Source organism: Nelumbo lutea, chromosome 7 (genome assembly GCF_056320005.1).
Source record: "Nelumbo lutea isolate HS-2025 chromosome 7, American lotus-T2T, whole genome shotgun sequence".
NCBI classification, from domain to species: Eukaryota; Viridiplantae; Streptophyta; class Magnoliopsida; order Proteales; family Nelumbonaceae; genus Nelumbo; species Nelumbo lutea.
In genome coordinates, this window is record NC_142690.1 from 45254800 (window position 1) to 45264733 (window position 9934).

General features: G+C 37.2%; 1 non-coding gene across 1 annotated transcript; it reads left to right on the top strand.

Moving 5' to 3' along the window:
- The first annotated feature begins 6413 nt into the window (after window positions 1–6413).
- LOC148846231 (small nucleolar RNA R71) lies at window positions 6414–6520 on the top strand. Its single transcript, XR_016102692.1, has one exon. It is a non-coding gene; the product is annotated as a small nucleolar RNA R71 (small nucleolar RNA).
- The last annotated feature ends 3414 nt before the right edge of the window (window positions 6521–9934 follow it).

Sequence of the window (9934 nt, forward strand, 5' to 3'; positions counted from 1 at the left end):
ATTTGGGGATAAAAATATGATACTTTTTGTTCTCATCAGAGAGTGACTCCATGCTTGAAAGAAACATTTCCTTTCTTGGAGTTCTCCATGTTGTATCTCTTAACTATTTTGTCAATGTAATTGGGATAATCCTATTATCCTCTTCGATCTATCTCTATAGAGTCGAATTCCCAAGATATAAGAGCTTCTCCAAGATCTTTCATGGAGAATTGCTGTGAAAGTTGATAACCCTACATTTTGATGCCTTAAGGGCATTAATTCAGGGGTATTTTCAACCTTAGAATAATTAATTGCTAAATAGGATATTTATTTAATTTGTTTTCTTTTAGTTGTTTAATTGAATAATTAAATGCTAAATAGGAAATTGTTGAAATTTTTGAATTTGAGTTTAAATTTTAAATCTGAATTTTAATTTTAATTTTAATTTGAATATGAATTTGAATTTCAAAGTTTGAAATTAAAATTTTAAGTTTTTGAATTTAAAAAGGAAAATTGAAAAGTAAAAAAAAATGAAAAACAAGTTAAAAGTTTAAATATAAGATATATATATATATATGTAAAGGAAAATCGAGGGTCAAAGGATAGATCCGAAGACTACTACCTCTGATCGGATTACAAACATTTTTAATTAGTTTCCTTTATTTATTTATTGCTGCATTTATTTATTTTTTTGCACTTTTAAGTTCTGTAATGTTTGAAGTCTTCCTTTTTAGTTTAATTAATTAATTTTTATATTTATGCACTTCCATCTTGTGTTCTCTTGTTTGGATCTAAGTATGTATTAATTTTTCACTTGCTTCCCTGTGGATATGACCCGTTCTCACCCATTTACTACATTAGTAGTTGTTTGAGAAATGGTAAAAATTATAAATGTTTAAACTGGTGTTCTGAGATGTTTAACGATGTGCTTCCAGATACACCAAAAGCTATATTTTCCCCATTGGTCTTCCTATAAAAACAAGGTTCATCTGGATTCTACTCAAAGTCGAATTATTTGATGGTAGAGTCAAACCGGATGTTCCAGGTCCTAGAAGCTTGCCTAAGTCCATATATGGATCGATTAAGTTTACATACCATGTGTTCCTAACTTGCAGCTATGAAACCTTGTGGTTGTTGCATATAGATATCTTCAATAAGATATTTATTCAGGAACGTAGTTTTGACATCCATTTTCCAAATCTCGTAGTCATGGTATGCTGCTACAGCTAATAGGATCCTAATGGATTTAAGCATGGCCACAAGCAAAAAGGTTTCCTCATAGTTGATTCCCTCTTTCTGAGTGTACCCTTTCGCCACAAGATGAGCCTTATAGGTCTCAACCTTACCATCGGCACCCTTCTTCCTCTTATAGATCCATTAGCAACCAATTGCTTTTACCCTAAGGGGCAGATCTACTAAAGTCTAGACTCCATTGGTCTCCATTGAGTCCATCTCATCTCTCATGGCATCTACCCACTTCAATGAATCTATGTTCAACATAGCTTTCATATAAGTCACGGGATCCTCCTCATTGGTCGTGGCTCCCACCAAGTAACTTTCTTGGTCATAGCCATAATGAACTGGAGGCTTGGATACCCAGGTAGATCTCCTAGGTTGGTTATTAACTAGATGTTGTGGGACATCTCCCACTACCCCAGAGCTCTCCTTATTGAGAACAACTTCCTGATGATGATTATTCAGGATGTAATCTTCCACCAAGAAATGGGAATTTTGGCTATAGAACACTTTTTGCTCTACTATGTCATAGAATAAATAGCATATAAAACCTTTGGGGTAACCTACAAATAGGCAGTGACTAGTCTTGGATTCCAATTTGTTAGCACTTGTTCTTTTAATATGTGTTGGACAACCCCAAATGTTCAACTGTCTCACACTTGGTTTCTTGCCGGTCTAAAGCTCATAGGGAGTCGTCGGAACGGATTTGGTTGGAACCTGATTCAACACGTATATCACAAGAATCACAGGGTTTCACCGCCTGATCCATGAATTCATTGATCGTGGTCTCTATATGCCTAACACAGCAAGTTCTAGAATAATCAACCCATGTTTGACAGATAATTATGTGAAAATCAATCAAACCCTTATGCATCTTGCCTATTGATCGATTAAAATCATGAGGTACCATATGCAGCCAAGAAAGATTCAGTTAGTCATACTTGCATCCTATCTTATCTATTCAGCCTAAGCACATGATTCCTAATAAGTTGAAATCGTTCAAGGATAAGTTCCCAGGGAGCAGAAATTTCAAGAAGATAAGGTATCCCAAATTTCCATCAAATTTCCGTAATCCCCCCACACTTAAGTTATACATTGTCCCCAATGTATGTGATTATGCATAAAGTAGAAGGATTTGGGGGTACTTCCCTGTTTGTCTTGTTGGGTTCCTGCTAAACACAAAAATCAAAACCAAACAAAATAACAAAATTAACTAAACACAATAGGTTGCCTCCCACAAGCGCAATTGTTTAACGTCGTTATGCTCAACATCCTCCTTTGCTACTTTAGCTCTCGTGGTTTCAACTTTCCGTGTGCTCCCCTTCCATCCATCATGGGCGGGTTCAAATCTGGAATAGGGGCCTTCGTATCCAATTGTGCACTTGATTCTAGCTCCTCATTCATATCTTTTTCAAAAAATTGCAGCATAGTTGGATCAATAGTGTCAACCGAATGGTCTTCATTTGGGTACTTCATAGCTTCAAAAATATTAAATTTAATAGTCTCTCCGTCACATTCGACGAAGAGGGTACCCTCATCCACATGTATTTTGGTCTTGGCCATTTTCATAAATGGCCTGCCTAATAGAAGTGGGGCTGACCTTTTGATGTGTTGCTCATTGTGACACTAGCAAGTGCACTAGCCGTTCAAGTAATAAAGTAGAGAGTGAAGTATCGTTCCCACGAGGATTTAGGAAACAATTACCAATACTAAATTGAGCACTTCTTATCTGATCAACAAATAAATCAAAACACTAATAAAAGCTAAGAAATCCTAAATTAAAATCTATCTAAATCATTGGTCCAATTGCCTTCAATTCAGGTTAGAAGAGTAAGCAGTAAATGTCAATCTCAGAATTCAGCAATCTACCAATTTGGATCATTCGAATGAATCATGATTGAGCCTTGGTTTGGTGAAACCCCAAGGTCATGAACAGCCTCTCTCAAGCGCATGTTCATCCTATGCATGAGTGACGGTTCTTCTATCTCTAGCAAGAATCTAATCCCCATGCATGCATTTCTTCAAACACTTCTAAGGCATCAATTCAAATCTGAATTGATGACCAACTGAATTGTGCAAGTTATCTCTAACCTTGCACTCAATTCAGTTCTTGAATAGTAGATCTGAATTCCTAGAGTCTCTCTCAAGCACTCTAGGAATTCCAAGCTGTAGATTAATTTGCCCAATCTGAAAATTGCAGATCTGAATTCTCTTTCAAGCAATTCAGATCTTGCAATCTCAGATCTGAGAATTCAGATCTGAGTTTTGAAGGTTAGTTGGCCGAATTAATCTACAATCACACCCTTATTCAAGAAACTTCAAGTACAATGCATGACCATTTGAATGAATCAAAAAGAATTAGATTGCTGAACTGAAATTTTACAAGCTGAAATACATCAAGGAAGAATGGAAACAAGGAGAAAGAAAAAAGAAAATATAACTAAGAAACTGAATTCAAATCAAAAGAGAATGAAACTACAAATGATTTATTACAAAAGATCTTTGAATCACAAACCCTCAATTCGAACTCACCTTCTTCTTCTAGCTTGCTTATCTTGAACTTCCTTCAGCCCTTCTTCTTCTTCTTCCTTGCGCCTAGCCTTCTTCTCTTCTCTTCTCTCAAGGTGGCCGAACCTCTAAGAGTGGGAGAGCCTTCCTCTCAAGCAATTGAACAACTTTCTCCCTTCCTAGAGGCCTCCTTATATAGTTTTTCAAGGGGGCTCTTGCCCCTTCCTGAAGCCTCTAGAATGGGGTGTATTACACCCCTCATGAACCTTCTAGAGTGCTCCCTCCTTCTCTTCAAGAAACACCTAGAAGTTGTCGCCCCTAGCTCCCTTTGGGCTGCTATTTGGGCTACAACTTAGCTTGCTTTTGAGCTCATGTGGGCTACACTCTAGGCTGTTATTTGGGCTAAAAATGGGCTGGGCCGAAATTTCCTTCTTGCTAGGTTTCTTCCCTTGGATTTTCCAAAGAGTTTCACTTGCTCTTCTTGGGCCGAATGAAATTCTCTTGCTCTCATGGCTGGGCCGGGCTGAACTTGATAAATTTTGGGTTTTCTTTTCTTGCTTTTGCCTTCTTTTTGTTGATTTGGCTCCCCCTGAAATCTTTCTTGCAATCAAGTTAAAATAGGGCAAAATTTAATTAAACCATCATAAAATTTCATGCAAAAACCTCATAAAATATAGATAAATTGTAGGTTCATCAAATACCCCCACACTTAAGCTTTTGCTTGTCCTCAAGCAAAGACATCAGCCATAAACTTAACATTCCCCCCTTCTGTTCTCACCATTTACCTGGTGAACTTTTTAAGATAGAAATGCATTGAGTAGTCGGGGATCTTTTGTAAGTGCTCAACTCTTATTCTTGTAAATTACCATTTAAGATATGTATCAGATCCAAGGAAAGGAGAATATGAATTTCATCATAGTCTAGCCTTCACTCCTAATTCATATATAAATCAGCTCCTTAATTGTCAAGGTTAATAATCAAATTTCACTAAGTTTCACATCTGTAACTAAATCTCAATGAGAGTTCAACTTTAGAGTGCCCCTTTGAACCTCGGTTGTCACCACAATTACTTATTTCTAAGGGTGAGTGCATCTTATGCTCCATCTCACCCTTTTCTTCTTTTTTTTTTATTTTTTATTTTTTATTTTTATTTTCGGTGTGAGTGCATTTTATGCTCCATCTCACACACTTTTCTCTCCTTTTTTTTTTTTTTTTTTTTTTTTTTGGTGTGAGTGCATCTTATGCTCCATCTCACACTGGTCACTTACTTGAGGTAGGACTCATGTTTTGAGCTGCTAGTTTTACTATTCAGCTCAAAATAGCGGAGTCAATTTGGGCTTTTGAACCTTCTTTGCAATTATTGAACCTCAAAAATCAACACTTCATATGTGCACTAGCTTTCTTGACCATTAACAATGAAATCAAGGGCTTCCATACACATGAAGGAAGTTAGGGCTAGTCATGCTGAAAGGCATATTCAGCTCCCCTTTTCTCATGCATATATCAAATTGGGTCATTCACAAGAAAAAACTTAACAAGTACATCAGTCTCCCTCAACTCATTGAATTCCTTCTTAAAAAAATCATCAAATAAATAGTAATGAACTTGAGGGGTTCCAGTCTTTTTTGGTTATGTCATTGCCTGCATATGTGTGTTTGGGGTGAATGAGGTGCATGGTTTCAACCCCCATACCCTAGCCTCGGGCTCACTCCCCCACACTTAAGATGAACATTGTCCTCAATGTTCGTAGTGTTAGGCAGTAACAATAAAACTAGCAAGAGCATCATCAAGTAATAGGAGGTATTTAGAGGACTTCCATGAAGATCATTCTTAAATTCTGCAATATGTTGTCGGTGGAAAACTTCTTCTGCTAGAAATCACTTGCAAATTAGAAGAGGAGATCAGTATCTTTATTCAATTAAATTCTAAGAAAAACTAACTAAACTTAAAAATAAAAACAAAAAGCAAGTAAGACAGTTTATGACTAAGTATCTGAATTGGGAATTCTCCCAACAGCCTCTTGTTCCCTTGGGTTTACCATGGTGTTACTAGGTAAGGTACCCGGAGCCCTTTCTGAAATCATCTGTGCCAGCTGCCCAACCTGAGTTTCCAAGTTCCTTATCGATGTTTCGTTTTTCTGAAATCTATTTTCCGCACTAGCTATGAACTTGGTCATCATCTCCTCCAAGTTAGATTTCGGTTCTAGCTGATAGATGTTTTGGTGGAAAGGCTTAGGTGCATGCTGATTCAGGTGGCCTCTCCATCCGGGGTTATGGGCATGATGGTACTGATTTCCTGGCTGTCTTGTAAAGTTGCCAACAAAGTCTACTTGTTCTGTGGACTGAAAAGACTGACTGCCAACTTGGAATTCAGTGCTATCATGGCCTCCCCCACACTTATCATACTGTACATGCATAGCTGCCATCTGCATCACATCAAATTTTTTGCTAAGTGCTCCTATTTGTGCAGAGAGAGCTGTGTATGTATCCACATTATGAAGGCCATGCTGCTTTCTGACTGGTGTCCTTTCTGAATGCCATTGGTAGTTATTGGCTGCCATCTCCTCGATGAGTGCATGGGCAACCTCGGGAGTCTTATTGTTTATGGAGCCCCCAGCTGCTGCATCTAAGATGGTCTTGTTTGAATCGGTCAGACCATTATAAAATGTTTGCACCTGCAGCCAAATCGGAAGGCCATGGTGAGGAACCCTCCTTAGTAGCTCCTTGTAACGTTCCCAGGACTCATAGAGAGATTCCCCCTCTTGCTAGAAAAAAGTAGTGATGTCATTCCTCATTTTAGCAGTTTTAGAAGGGGGAAAATATTTAGAGAGAAAACGACTGGCCATTTCGTCCCATGTGGCTATAGATCCTGCCGGTAATGAGTTCAACCAAGCTTTGGCTTTATCCTTCAAAGAAAATGGGAATAACCTCAACCGGATGGCATCATCACTTACCCCATTGTGTTTGAAGGTGTCACAGATTTCCAAGAAGTTAGCAATATGGGCATTCGGATCCTCATGGGCCATACCACAAAACTGAACCGTATTTTGTATCATTTGGATTATGGCCGGTTTAATTTCGAAGTTATTGGCAGCAATAGTTGGCCTGATAATGCTGGAGACAGTCCCGGTGAGGGTGGGCTTGGCATAATCCAACATAGTTCTTTGTTCAGCCATTTCTTGTGCTTCTTGTCTGACTTGCCTAGCAGCTCTCAAACGGACACGGAGAGTCCGTTCAATTTCCGGGTCGTAAAGGATCTCTTCCAGTTCAGGTCTGCTTGTCATAAACTGTTAAAGTCAAAGCAATAAAAATGCCAATATTCACAAAAGAAAATAAATAACTAATCCTATCACACTGAAAATGTAAAGTGAATTATTGGAATACAAAAACCTACATCCTATAATAAATAAATGCAGTTAACTAAAATCATATCAACATCTTATTCAATATACAGAATTCAGTAGCAATTTACAAACAGGTCTGAATTCAGTAATCTCTGAGTAGAACAACAGTTTACAAATTCCTCTTCTTTATATTGCTGAAATCAGGGATGGGATTTAATTACACAGATCTAAACTGCTGAGAGCTGAAATCTCAGTAGCTACTGAGAATAGTAATATACAGTTCTGAAATCTTAGCAGCTACTGAAGACAGCCAAATGCGGATCAGCAGTGATTGTGTTCAGTTTTGAGTTTCATATTAAAAGGCTCTTCTGTGCTACTGAAGGTCAATCAATGTACAAAGGATTGATAGCAATTCAGACATCAGTTCTACACAAAATTGAGATCAGCTCTGAAATCTCAGAAGCCACTGAGAACAACAATAAATATAATAGCAGCTGCTGATAACAGTACAGTTGTGCTCAGGTCTGATTTCCATATTGGAAGGCTACTAAATATCAGATCTGAGCCCACTGTTTTGATGAGCTATGCATCACCAAACACCAGATAGAGTAGCCATACTAAAACTGAGCAACTCAGCAGGATAACCTACTGATATCAGCAATGAAACATGTTGTATACAGATCTGCACAAAACCGAAATCAATCAGTAGTAAAAACATCTGAAATCAAACTTGTATTCACCATGGTGTGGTTGCTGGGATCTGATTTTCTTTTTCTTTTCTTTTGAAATGAAATAGAACACAAAGCAGTAATGCAACTATACTACTGACAAAATCTCCCATTTTTTTTTTTTTTTTTAGGAAGAAAACTAAAACAAAATACAGCAATGCAACCAAAATCTTTTTGGATGAGTGCAGGTCTGATTGATGAATGCAATTCAGATCTGAACTCATTTTGAGATTTATTTATTTATTTATTTATTTATTTTATTTTATTTTTTTAAAAACCAAAAGAACAAGAGAAATTTGATTTGCATAAGCTACATTAAAACTGAAACTAAGGATGGAACAATCAAGTATAAAGAGAAGAAACATGGCTCCATCAATGTAGCCCTAGATGGAGTATACACTTATTGGAATGTAGTACACATGGCTGCACACACCCATTCAGATCTGCTAGACTTTCTATTCATGCACAGCTGAAATCAGAGCTATCTAACTTGAAAAAAAATTTCAAAGATCAGCCCAGGACAATACACAATACCAATTTAGTAATGTTAATTGTAATACAAACCTGTTCAAAACCTGCCCTGGTTCAGTCTTGCTGTAGCAGGTCTGCTTATAGTAGCCTTGCTATAGGTCTGAACTCTAATAGAAAAATGGTGTGGAAGTGCCACTTTGCATGAAATCTCTTGAGGCATAAAAAATTCTCAGATTAAATATACTTTTCTTCAACCAAAACAGCTCAGAAAGATTGGAATACAAGTTATTTAATACAGCAAAGTATGCCCTGCATCTGCCCACAGTCCTTTAAATTTACATAAGTTCAGGTCTGATTTCAAGATAACTCAGATCTGAACTGTTGCAGATCTGCTACAGCAGAACTCAGATCTGAACTCAGATCTGAGTTCTGATCCGAATCCTTGGTTTCCATTCTTTCGGTTATATGGTTCTTTCTCTCTCTCTTTTTTTTTTCACTATCTAAATATATATATATTTTTTTCTTTTTGTAATGAAAGAAAAGAATAATAAAGGGCTGAGAATAGATTTTTTTTTTTTCTGAGTATTGCAGTTCTGCTATAGCAGAGTTCAGGTCTGAACTCAAGTCTGAGTTCGGATCTGAAATCTCAATTGCCTTACCTTCAGTTATTTCTACCAAATTGCCTTTGAGGAGTAGCAGAAGTAACCTAGGGTGAATTGGGGTGGTGATGACACCCAATTCCCCTCAAAATTGCATCAGTTCAGGTCTGAGTTCAGAGGAACTCAGATCTGAACTGTTGCAAATCTGCTGTAGCAGAATTCAGATCTGAACTCAGATCTGAATTCTGATCCGAATTCTCAATTGCTCCCCTTGTTGTTCAAAAGATCTCTTTTTTTTTTCATTTTATATATATATATTTTTCTTTTTGTAATGGAAAAAGAAATAAAATTCTGAAACACAAGCAATTCTTTTCGGCTGAGTGCTGCTGATGTGTGGCTCATTGTGACACTAGCAAGTGCACTAGCCGTTCAAGTAATAAAGTAGTGAGTGAAGTATCGTTCCCACGAGGATTTAGGAAACAATTACCAATACTAAATTGAACATTTCTTATCTGATCAACAAATAAATCAAAACTCTAATGAAAGCTAAGAAATCCTAATTAAAATCTATCTAAATCATTGGTCCAATTGCCTTCAATTCAGGTTAGAAGAGTAAGCAGTAAATGTCAATCTCAGAATTCAGCAATCTATCAATTTGGATCATTCGAATGAATCATGATTGAGCCTTGGTTTGGTGAAACCCCAAGGTCATGAACAGCCTCTCTCAAGTGCATGTTCATCCTATGCATGAGTGACGGTTCTTCTATCTCTAGCAAGAATCTAATCCTCATGCATGCATTTCTTCAAACACTTCTAAGGCATCAATTCAAATCTGAATTGATCACCAACTGAATTGTGCAAGTTATCTCTAACCCTGCACTCAATTCAGTTCTTGAATAGTAGATCTGAATTCCTAGAGTCTCTCTCAAGCACTCTAGGAATTCCAAGCTGTAGATTAATTCGCCCAATCTGAAAATTGCAGATCTGAATTCTCTTTCAAGCAATTCAGATCTTGCAATCTCAGATCTGAGAATTCAGATCTGAGTTTTGAAGGCTAGTTGGCCGAATTA